The sequence below is a fragment of the Protopterus annectens genome, chromosome 12.part0 (genome assembly GCF_019279795.1).
Source record: "Protopterus annectens isolate FY-2018-M chromosome 12.part0, PAN1.0, whole genome shotgun sequence".
Lineage (NCBI taxonomy): Eukaryota > Metazoa > Chordata > Ceratodontiformes > Protopteridae > Protopterus > Protopterus annectens.
The window spans coordinates 498,137,395-498,150,274 of record NC_056746.1 but is presented as its reverse complement, the minus strand read 5'-3'; the positions used below and the strand labels follow the sequence as shown (position 1 = coordinate 498,150,274).

The 12,880-nt window shown below is 39.1% G+C and overlaps 1 long non-coding RNA gene across 2 annotated transcripts in view; it reads right to left on the bottom strand.

Moving 5' to 3' along the window:
- Positions 1-730: 730 nt before the first annotated feature.
- The window catches only part of LOC122817337, a 58,995-nt gene continuing 46,845 nt past the window's right edge, over positions 731-12,880 (bottom strand). For both annotated transcript variants that reach the window (XR_006367206.1, XR_006367207.1), the window contains exon 2: positions 731-1,332. This is a non-coding gene — a long non-coding RNA (uncharacterized LOC122817337). The remainder of the gene's footprint in view (positions 1,333-12,880) is intronic.

Genomic DNA, 12,880 nt, shown 5'->3' with positions numbered 1-12,880 from the left:
ACTCTACTTAATTATCCTGATGAGCTAACTGTCTGTCTTGGGTTGATAGGTGTTTAATAGGTCTGTGAAGCAGGATGTCATTGAGGAACTTAACCCAGTTTTCCAATTGTATCAAGGCACTGTCTGGCAAAGTGACTTAATCAAGGTCAAACAGTAAGCAAATGAAGGCTGATGAACTCAAAACCTGTACCACAAGAAACAGTTTGTTAGCAGCTCTGCATAGCTTTATTCCATTCCATTGATAAACTGAAACTGTTGTTATAAGCAACTGTCACAGTGAAGATCCAAATTATAAAAATGTATTTGACTCTTCTTCTTAATATGGTGGGACTAGACCTATTCTGAAGCTTCTCAGACACACAAGTTTAGCTCACTGTGCCCGAGAAAAAGGGCTGCTGGCAGTGATTAGTGCACTGTGGGTACTATAGTAACAAAGGCATTTATAGAATGGCCAGGGGGAGGCTGTCATCATTGCTGTGGTCATGTGTATAGATCTTTGGAGGTCTGCAATGATCAGGATTACATTAGCTTATGATTGAAAAGGAGCTAGCTAGGGCAGTACAGTCTAGTGGGAAGTCACCCAAAAGCAAAAACAAAACTATAAAGGTGCAGTTAGAGGTATTTGAGCTGGTGCCTTATTAGAAGAAAAGAAGTGATCTTGTAACAGGTTGCAGGCAAATTCTAATCCTGGTGACAATAGCGACCCAAAACAAAAAAATGCATAGTCAGCTCAGGAAACCACAGATAAGAACTTTATTAAAATATCAAAACAAAACACAAGCTTGCAGAGGTTATGACATCTTAGAATTAATACAGGCCATGATATCTTGCAATTAACTCATATTAAGGATGAATATGATAAATGGAGCACTCGTAATAAACCATTTTTCTGAAGTAATTTTTGAGTCAGGTATTGCTGGTCAGACAGCGTTCATTTCAATAATAATATAATAACCTCTTCATTTACTTATTACTTTAATATACATTCTAATACTATTAAAAAGATTACTGATAATACTGTTAAAAAGATTAAGAAATGGATAATCTTATGCTCTTTTGATACTCCAAATAGCTTACTCCACAAAACACAATTTTTAGATATAAATGACCTCATAACCTGAAATGACATGTTACAAAGAGCATCATTCTTCACAAAATAAACATACTGGTCAATGGCAAGGCTTGTTTCCATGTTACAGGTGCTCACATTGGCATCAGCATCAACACTCTTTTTCCCATTTTGCACCTTGGGTCATGGAGGTACTTCATCAGTGACCATACCTAGAGCCAATGTTCACACTGCTGGGTGACTAGATATGCCACACTGAGAATCTGTAAAGAAAGAGAACACTTTCAAGCATCCAATTGCTAATAAAGTATATACCATTAATGTACACAATAATTGCAGTTGTCATAACATCTTTTGTATTGTTACATGTACAGGTTGTTCTGCATTTTATGATGGCAAATACCAATTAGTATCTTAAGGAGTGAACTACTAAACATTGCTCAGAAGTCAGTTGGAAGGCAGAAATGAATGCTTTATGTAAACATATTCTTCCATATGGTCATACTACTCATAGCGTTTTATTGTGTTGGAAATTATTAAAGGGAGTAAAAGTGGTTGGGATCTTACATTATTCACAAAATTATGTGACTATCACTGAATCACCCTATTCAGGGCCAATAAACCACCAGGATTAAATGGCATTTAAAGTCAGAAACCTGTTCTTAAGGCTTAATCGTTAACATACAGAATGTGTAATATTTCCTTAGTTTAAGATATGATGTTGTCTCATTTTATAGCATTTTAGTTTTATTTGATTTGTCAATAATTGTCAAGTGACTTAAGAACGCTGAGTAAAGCAGACCTACCTTCAGTAATCTGAATACTTAAGAAGGCATCAATATGATATATGAAAGCATTTAAGTTACTATTTTTTTTTATTTGTGGTTTCTTGAACTGAGTTATGACCTGTCCCACTTTACCCTGGAAAGTCCCTATATGGGCAGTTGTGTTCTGTAAAAAAACATGAAAAAAATGACAAATGTCATGGATTCATAGATTCATACATTGTTATTAGGCTAACAACCTGGAGGAGGGGCTTTCTAATTCTAGCCAAGTTTTCCCAAAAGAATAATGATGTCCTGTTTCTGAATAGGATATTGAGAGCCAGGCATTTATAAGCTACCTCTGTCCATAAGGGACATGGGTGCCAGGCCTGGTGTAAATTTACTATTCCTTATCCACTGGTCTAGGTTGCACTTAAAGTGGGTAATAGACAAACTCAGCTTCACATGGATGGGAAGCCTGTTCCATAGGAAGGACAGTCTCTGCGACACATATCTGTCACTCCAACATGTTCTGTTTAAGTCATAGATACATTTCAGGTCCCTAGACCTCTTCATGAGATTTTGGGACAAATATATTTCTTAATTTTCCATTAATAGTTCAATAAAAGATTTTTGAACTGGAAACACCTTAATATTATATGAAACAACAGAGATTACTCAAATTTTCTATGAGAGAGAATTTATTTTGGCAAATGTGAAGTCCAGTCCTTCGCAGTGACTGGGGGTATGATTTGTCCTGAAAAAAATCTCACAATTTCCTAAGAAATGTCCCATGTTGGGCATTTTAAAATGTGGCAAATTTTCCTGAAATAAATTTTATCTTTGTTTGGAATCTGTAAAAAGTGCCACTTTGCAAAAATCCATGCAGAATTAATAAATGCTGCTGTCTTGTTATCCTTAATGGAGTTACTCTGAATTAAGTAAATATAAAATGGTCAACTAGGAAATAAAAAGACAACAAACCAATCCAACACACCTGCAGAGTCTACACTTCTCTGCAGAAATATAAAATGGTCAAAAATTGAATTACACATTCTTGGAACTTCAGGGCTTTACTATCAGCTAGTTATATCAAGTTCCCGACTTACCATTTTGCCAAGTACAGAGAAGTCCACAAAGAAGTGAAGAAATTATGCCATCCCTTCCCATTCCCAGTTGACCAGCCAGTGCCATTGCATACCCTGTTGCTCTGGCACTGCATGGAGAAATGCAACTGCCCAAGAGTTAGTCAACAAATTTGATATGGAACACGGTCTTTCAAAGTCAAAGTGCACATCCCCCATTCATTTAATATGCAAGTTTGAAGTAGCACTTCGTTCACAGGGAAGTACAGTTCATTGACAATATTGTTAATGACTGCAATGCCATCAACAAACAATGCCTTAATTTCTTATGGCTGAGTCACTCAATGATTGAAAATAAGAACCAATCTGTGTTGCTTTTCTTAATGTGAAATGAGTTTTTTTTCACTTCACCAATTTATTAACTAAACTGTCCCTTTTCATCTCCTGGGTAAGACAATTGCTCAGAGTCACTTAATAGACAAATGAAAATAGAAGGAAAGACAAACCCCATACCCTGAGCACAGGAGGCAGCTTATTAACAACTAGAAATGTAGTCTTCTGTGTTAACTGCCAGAGAGTTTATAGATGGTTATCCCACTTTTTTGAAAATGTATTTTTTTAAATCATAGAATGAGTTTACAGTTTACGGATATTATCCATCTTTTGTACTGCATTTTTAATTTAAAAATCAGTTTACAGATACAGTTAGTCCACTTTTGAATTTGGATCTTTTTTTTTTTCAGGATGAGTTTACAAATAAAGTTATCCCGTTTTTTTATTTCCTGTTCTTTTTATCAACAAATATGTTTACAAGAAAAGTAATCCCAGTTTTGAATGTGTTGCATTTTTTCGTGGAAAAGGTTTGATTGGAGTTATGTAACCTAATGGAGTAAGGATTAGCATTAACTTATTAAACCTAGGTAGAAAAGGTGTAATCACCATGTTAAGTGAAATGAGTCATAAAAAGGCATTGTGCATTAATGGGTTAACTAATAAAGATCTAAATGTTTTGAAAGAACTGCTAGTGAGTCCCCTGCAGATGATTTTCAAAACCAAGTTAAAAAGGCTGAAATTCTGACAGACTAAAATATAGCTATTGTTGATCTTAAGAAAGAGGGATGACAATGAATATAAAATGTTGTACATCAATTTGTTCGGTATTTCTGGAAAAATCATAGAAAAATTAGTATTATGGAAACTGGCTGAGGAGTTAAAGTAAGTTAATAGAATATTATCTACCTTTACTCATCATAGACATAGATCTGTAATAACATGCAACCAGTGTTTTCTATAGTAATTTATTAGGGCTCTGGAAGAAAAAAGTTGGCATGTTGTACACAGACTCCAGTAGTGCCATCGGTTGAATTGTGATACTAACTGTAGATTTAAAGTATACACCTTTTAAATGTTTAACTTTGAATGGTGACAAACAGTTCTGTGATTAACCATGTCACAATTCATTATTATTAGGTCAGCCTTGTACATCAGCAGCTAATGAAAACGAAGACAGGCTTTATGGTAAATGCCCCCCCCCCCATGTAAGCATGCTATACCGTATGTTGTTGCAGTATGGTTAATGTAAAGATTTCTTTTACAGAGTCAGTATCAGAAACAAACAGTTCAATTGTATCAGTAAATGTGGATGAGGTCAGCAGTAGAATGGGTATGGGTGCTGCTGCTGCTGCTGATGATGATGATGTGCTGCTGCTGCTGATGATGATGATGCAGTTGTATTTACAAGGCACCCCGAGGGAAGTGGCAGACATTTTCGCAGTGCAATAGGTTCATAGGTTCATATGTGTTTACTAGGCTAATGACCACAAGGGCCTTTTTAAGCCTAGCCATGCATCCAAATCTCTGACAAGTGCTGATACCCTTGATAAGTGTAAGCAGGGGCTGGGCAGATGAAATATTTACAAGTAGGAGCTTGGGAGATGAACCATTTACAGGTTGCCTGCGTCCATTAGAGACATAGGTGCCAAAACAGGGAAGAATTTCCTGTTCCCCATTCAATTGTCCAAGTTGCACTTGAATTGGGTTAGGAAGGAACTCTGTTTCATATGAATCGAGAGCCTGTTCCAGAGACAGGGTAGTCTCTGGGATACAAACCTGTCTCTCTAGCAGGCCCTATTTATATAATGGGCAAGGGTTAAGTCTTTAGAATGGGTAATCCCGGTGCTGTTTGTTCTGAGGATATGCAGCACAGAGCTCCCGTCAAAAGCCTATAGGAGACAGAATACAGGGATAGGGCCTTGAGGCGGTCTGCACAGGACATTTTAATTATGCTCTGTATTCTTTTAGTGAGAAACTTCTGTGGCTGTTCCAATTGTTGGATATGCCTGGTTAGCTGCATACCAAAGGGGGCATTGTACTCAACGATAGGTCTGATGAATGTTGAATACTGTGGAACAATGGCTTCCTTGGACTTAGATGCCATACCTTTGTTTGTAAGTTGTGCAACATACAATGATTTCCTCACTACTGTAGACACATGATGGTCAAAGGCTAGATTACTGTTTACGTGTGTCCCTAAGTCCCTGACTAATGGGTCAGCTCTAAGGCATGTGTTGTCAATATGATAGTTACCAGGGGTGGATGACTTCCCAAAGGATACTGTTATGCATTTCTTGGCATTTAGTTTTAGTTCATGGCTCTGACACCATTTGTTTGTGTTAACCCTTCCTGGAGAACATTTGTGTCAGTATGGGATTCAATGACAGCTCCTAATTTTCAATCATCTGCAAATTTAGTCAGCCACAGACCACTGACATTGGCCTTAACTTCAGAGAAGTAAATGCCAAAAATGAGTGGTGCAAGGAACAATCCCTGAGGGACTCTACTTGTGACTAGCCTCTTTGTAGAGGTGGACTCCCCAATTCTAACTTCCTGGGTCCTGTCTGTGAGCCAGTTGGCTATCCACCGATTGACATATGGGTTTGCACCTAACCTCTTGAGTTTATCAACAATGCCCAAGTGGGATACTGTGTCAAATGCCTTGGCCAGGTCAAGGAAGGCAGTGTGAAACATTTTGCCCTCATCCGTTGTTTTGGTGACCTTCTGAAAGACGACTTGACCTGCACTTGATGAAACCAAACTGGGTTGGGTCCAGTGTCTAGAGGTTTACTATATTACTATTGATCATTTCCATGATAATTCTTTCCATTGCTTTACATATAAGACTAGTGAGACTTATGGGTCTGTAGATGGCTCAGCTTTGTGCAGAGGGATGATTGTTGCTGTTCTCCATTCATAAAGCACGAAGCCTGTTTGGAGGCTACAGTTAAATAGCAATTCCAGGGGGCCTGATAGGTCATGTTTCATGCCATTTAGAAGGCATCCTGGTATATTGTCTTGGCCCATTGATGCAGTTTTCATGGCCTTAGAGAGAGGGCATTAAGGACCTGTTCCCTTGTGATAGCAGGGGGAGTTATATTTGATGGTATTTCCTGAGGGAAGGTTGAGGTAGAAAGAGGAGTAAAGTTGGAGCTGAATTTATCACCCAGTAGGCCTGTTATATCTTCTGGCTCTGTATAGATGGCTCCATTTACAATGAGCTCTGCACACAATTGTTTATTGTCTTTGAGTTTGGGGACATAGCTAAAGAATGCCTTGTGGTTGTCCTTGGCCTGGAAGGCCGAATTTACCTCAAATTTGGCTTTTTTAGACTTTATTTGTCTTCTGAGTTGTTTGTTTAGTTTGATGAGAGTGCTTTTATCCTGCTAGGTGCTGCACCTCCTAACTTTTGCCATGATTTTCTTCCTCCTGTTATACAGCCTATTGATTATGTGATTCCACCAGGGTGGCTTGTTTTTTGAGTTAGTTCTGTACTTCTTCCTGGTGGGTGCAGCTGCTTCTATGCATGTATTAACATGCTTGTACAGGGTTTCTGTGAACAGTTCTGCATAGGCAGCAGTGTTCTCCGGGTTTATGGGGGCTTGAAATTTTGCCAGGTTATCACTTAATAGCAGGAAGTTACCCTTAGAGTATTTCTTGAATATTCCAGCTTTAACTGGGGGTCCAGGATTTATTTTTACTTCAAAGGAGACCATTTTGTGGTCTGACCTTACCACAGAAGGCATTACAGCAGGGGGTGTGCAGCACTCTCCCATATTAGTGAGGACCAGATCCAGTATGGTTGCACCCCTGGTTGGTCTATTGACAATCTTTTCCAGGGAGTTTGTGTTTACAAAATCCAGGAATCTTTGTACCTGAATCTGCACATTTGGTATCATATCGGATTCCCAGTTAATAGTGGGGTAATTAAAGTTGCCCATGAATATGGTATTGGGTTGGATGATGAGTGTTTCCAGTAACTTTAAATACATTGTATGGATTTCCTAGGTCATAGAGGGAGACCTATAGCTTGCAAGGAAGTGGTATTGGAGTTTGCCTGTGGTGATTTGAACATAGAGCAGCTCCAGTGCATTGTCCTGTTTTACCAGACTTGAGGTATATTTATTTTTGATGTAAATCGAGACACTTCCACATTTAGTCCCTGTCTGTGTAGTAGCTAGTCTAAATGTGTGAAAGGCATTATAACCTTGCACTGTTGGTGGTTTCTCTGCAGCTTTAAACCATGTCTCAGTGACCGCACAGACATCAGCATTCTCTAGGGTAAAGACAGCTTCAGGGGAGTGGAGTTTTTTGTTTAGACTCCTATCATTAAGCAGTAATACCTTTAGATTTTCTTGGCTTTGATTTGCTATGTCAGAAGTACTTTCAGTTTGGCATTGCCTAAAAAGCAACTATGGGAGGAAACCATGTTTTATCTAATACTTGAAAGCCTAGAGGGGAGAGGTGCAGACCATCCCTGGCAAAACATCATGGTCTGTTGACGATCTCCTTCCATGCTGACAGATATTGCACCCTCTTAGAATGACACCAGAAACTAACCAAATTATTAAAGTCAGTCATCTTTTGTTCATATTGTGGCATCATCCATGGAGAAGGTAAAATGCTGCTCAACGCTAGGGTCATATCAGCCTGAGACACATATTATGAAAGCTCCATGATGTCTCTCTTCATATATATAGGGTGGTACATCTCAGGTCATTTACTCCCACATGGACAATGACTGAGTCATACTGGTACTCATGGTCCAATGACAATAGATTAGTACTAGGCTAACTGCCCTTGTAGGCCATTTTAAACCTAGCCAATTACCTCATGTGAGGATAAAACCCTGCGCCTGGTGTCTGTAAGGTAAACACCTTAACTATTATGTGAACCAGGCTATCTCTCCTCACACATGTTAGTAACTACAGAAATTGATACTGCATTACAAAGACAAACACACGCTGACATTTCAATCACACTTATATACCAGGAGCAAACATGTGCTTCTACACCAGTGTCTCCAAAGGCAGAATAACAGTTTCAGGATGAAGGCAGGCAGTCAGACGGTACTTTGCTCACAGTGTCAACATTACAAAGAGGTGCTAAGCTCAGAAAGTATTTTGAACTACCTCAGGAAACACGTAAAGTACTGGCAGCACAACAGGTAATGTGCCATGACATAGTTAGGGCTCAAACCAGTGTAACAGAGAGTCATCTAGAAATAGCAAGAGTCTTACAGGGTATGTGTGAAGATTTCAAACAGTATTTTGAATTGACAGAGAGATGAGATAATGCCATGGTGCCACTGATGTGTAGCATGGTGGCACACGAGGTATCAGTTGCGACCTCCATTCACACACTGGTTCGGACATACCAGAGTCAAGCCAGACTCATTTTAACCTGGGGAAGGGGATGGAGAAAGTCCAGACACATGAGGGAAGATCACATGATAGTAACACATTCTCTCAAGACAATAATGTCAGCACTCACAGTGAGCAATCTCAACACATTTCTCACAGGCCGTGGCAACAGTCATCTACACCAAAGAGAACCTCACGTTCCAGGTCAAGGTCACAGTCACAAAGCACAGTCAGGTCACTGACAAGAGGATCACCTTCCTCCTCTAGATAACACCATCAGACAGACTCACCTTACAATTTTCATGGTAACCTATCCTGCAGATCTGTTGCACCATCAGCAGGTTTATCAATATGAGATGTGTATAACTCATTAGATATGGAGCTACTGAGACTTATCATTTCTTTACAACTATGTTTGTGCAATGAAACTAAGAATTACTTGGTGGTGCTGGTGGGGTTGGAATGGACATATATGGGAAGTTATTCTCTTTCCAATTATTACTTTCAGCATATTCTGAAGTTGCAATGTTGTACATTTGTGATTAAATGTGACTGGCTCATAATTATATTATGTAGAATGCAACAGGCAATGAACATCCTACACACAGTAACTGGGTCATACTGAAAAGCACCCCCTGACTCATCCAGGCACCAACAATGTCTCTCCAGGAGACCAAACACCCTCTCAATCACAATACGGGTTTGGGACAGGGATGTGTTATATTTCTCCTCTGCAGTGCCAGATGAATTTCTCAATAGAGTCATGAGCCACTAGCTCCAGTGGATATACGGCATCCCCTTACAAAAATAATAATTATAAAAAAGTGAGAGAGAAAGGGGAGGAAGACAAAAAGAAAAGGCGGATTAATATCCAGCAATTACATTTAATGTTAATAACTAGGTATTTTAAACAAAAAAAAAAATTGCACATACCAACAAGATGACCACTGGGCATCCTACAATGCAGAAAGAAGTGGTGAAGTCAGCTAGTGTGCCAGATATGGAAATCATGTGCACTGGCAAGATGCTGGCGATACACCCCAATGCATCACAAACTATCTGGCAATTGATGGAATGGAAGCCCTTCTAATTGTGGTACCGCTCACCCTGTGGACCAGGAGGGGCCCTAAATGTGACATGGGTGCAATCTATTGCACCGAATACCTCAGGTAAATTTTCCATCCCATAAAAGGCATGCATAGTCTGAGTCTTGTCGTGAGGTCACACTAGGAATTAGACATACTGATCCATAAGTGCCAAGAGTACATCAAGGAAATCCTTCAGTATCCTCAAAGCAGAAGTCTGGGAGATCCCCAAGGTATCTCAAGACTGACTTGTTATGCAGTTAGCAGAAAACATATATTATGTCCATTCTTACTTGGTTTGTTATTACACTGCAACATCTGTGTAAGTTTCCTTGTGACATCTAGAAAGGATCGTCATAATGGATTCACAGTATCTTTAGTCTTAAAGGACCTACCCTTAGAAAAGCTTGCCAGCCCCTAGCTATCATTTTTCTGCATTACTTGTAACCTGGGTCAAGGATGAGCATGAGCTGCTGGCATGTCTACCATGGTAAGCTGATGTAGCTAATGGAACTACTGTCATTCAGGGCAGGAAATGGAGAGATGAGATGGTCTCACCTATGTGTATGCACTGCACCATTGGCTGAGCAGATGAAGGTCAAAGTTTAATGTTGCTGTTTCACCGCAATGTCTTGTATTGTGTGAGGTGGTGCACTTTTCAGGGGTTTTCCCCTTTTCTTCACTGTGGAATTTCGTAAAGCACAGTGAAGCATTAAGAAATTTAAAAAGGTATTTCGCAAAGTGCAATAAAGTATCAAGAAGCCCAAGAGGTTTATTTCGCAGAGTCCAATTAATTGAAAGCTTTACGTGGTTATTCATTTGCATAATACCGATAAGCACAAAGAAAGAAAAAAAAAAAATATATATATATATATATATATATATATATATATAAAGCAGAAGAACATTAGCCAAGCTGAGTGTTCATGCCAGTTACTTATGTACATATATATGTGTGTGTGTGTGTGTGTGCGTGTGTGTGTGTGTGTGTGTGTGTGTGTGTGTGTGTGTGTGTGTGTGTGTGTGTGTGTGTGTATATGTGTGTGTGTGTGTGTGTGTGTGTGTGTGTGTGTGTGTGTGTGTGTGTGTGTGTGTGTGTGTGTGTGTGTGTGTGTGTGTATTTGTACATATTTGCAAGACCCTTCCCTGATATTTGTTAATATGGCAGACGGATTTCGAAAACCACAACCACTTGTGTTTGACCAGAATATTGCTGAGAACTGGAGAATATTTGAACAGGAGTACAATATTTTTATACAAGCAGCTTATGCAGATAGAGATATATGCACAAAGGCATTTATTTTGCTAAATCTATCAGGATCTGAGGCTATAGAAAGAGAGTGATAATTTCTGTGTATGAAGGCAAAGGTGCAGATTGCCATATTGTTGTACAACCTGAATCCAGAGAAGACCCAGAGTGTTTAAAGTGTAAGTTCAGAGAAATGTACAACCCCCAGATGAACATTACATTAGAGAGGCATTTGTTCTATACAAGAAATCAGAAGCCAGGGGAAACATTTGCAGCTTATATAACTGACTTGAGAAACAAGGCCAAAATATGTCGGTTTGGTGACTTGAAAGATGAGCTGATAAAGGACAGACTTGTATGTGCTATTAATAGTGTTGCAATGAAGAAAATGTTGCTTTGTGACAGTGATATGACATTAAGCAAAGCAACAGAGATTTGTCAGATCCATGAGGTGACAGAAAGGCACATGAACGTGCTTACTAGTGACAAAAGCATGGTTTCAGTAAGCTCCAGAGCAAATGTAGACAGTATGTAACACGTGGCAAGCAGAAACAGGCCTAAGCAAAGAGCAACCACAGGAGTTCCAAAGAAGGTGCTGAGTTTTCCAGAAAGTTCAAGGAGAAATGCAAGCTCCACCACCCCCATCTCAGTGCCATATAAGTGTGAGCCAGCAAAACCCAAGTCTAGCTTTATTGTTAACTGTTGAAATTGTGGTGCAAACCATGAGTCCAAAAGAGAGAAATGTTTGGCATATGGTCAGCAGTGCCATAAGTGTAAAAAATGGAACCACTTTCAAAAGTTTTGCAAATCAGGTAAACCTCACACAGTTGTAAAGAAAGGTCGTGCAAGAAAACAAGTTGATCAAATAGAGCCAAAGCAGTCAGCTTTCTACGTACATGGCATATCAGAGGTGGAAGAAAGAGATGACGCAGTAAACTTATTAATAAGGAGTGAGGTGTTTTGCACTATTCAGATTAATGGAAAATCCACAGAGCTCAAAGTAGACACTGGATCAAAGTGCAATGTTATATCAGCAGATTCATTTGCAAAAGTGAGAACCAATTAACAACTCACTGTAACCAGCAGTGCGAGACTTGTTGCATATGGAGGTGAAGAAATTCAAATTGAAGGTTCAGTAATACTTTCATGTTATTTGGCTGAGAACTGTTACAACTTACTATTCTATGTAGTCAGATGACCAGTGCAATCTTTACTAGGTCTCAAAGATAGATTGAGAATGAATCTACTTTCTTTTGCTAAAGAAGTTCATCATGTGAGTGCAGTTCCAAGTTCAAGTTTTGCAGAAGCCATTTTCTCAGAGTATGCTGATGTTTCTGATGACAAGTTGGGCAAACTTCCAGTTGTGTATTCCATGAAGTTAGACCCAAAAGACAATCCAATGGTCAGACCAGCAAGAAGAGTTTCAATAGCTATGCAAGATAAAGTCAAAGCTCAGTTGGATAAGACGGTGCTCCAAGGCGTGATTTGTCCAGTCACAGAACCAATGGAATGGGTGTCGTCCATGGTAGCCACTCACAAGAAAGGCTCAGATGAAATCAGAATATGCATTGACCTTAGAGATTTGAACAAAGGATTAAAGAGGCCATATCATCCAATGCACACAGTTGAGGAAGTTGCAGCTCTAATACCAAATGCCACTATATTTTCTGTTTTGGATGCAAAGAGTTCATTTTGGCAAGTGATGCTTGATCATAAATTTTCATTTATAACTACATTTAGTACTCCATTTGGCAGATACAGATTTCTAAGGATTAAGGATGCCATTTGTAATAAATTCTGCAGGTGAAGTTTTTCAGCATGCAATGGAACAAATTTTTTCAGGTTATACTTGTGACATAATAGTAGACAATCTACTAGTTGTAGGCAATGGTGAAGCAGAATATAACAGAAACCTCAAGAAAGTTCTAGACA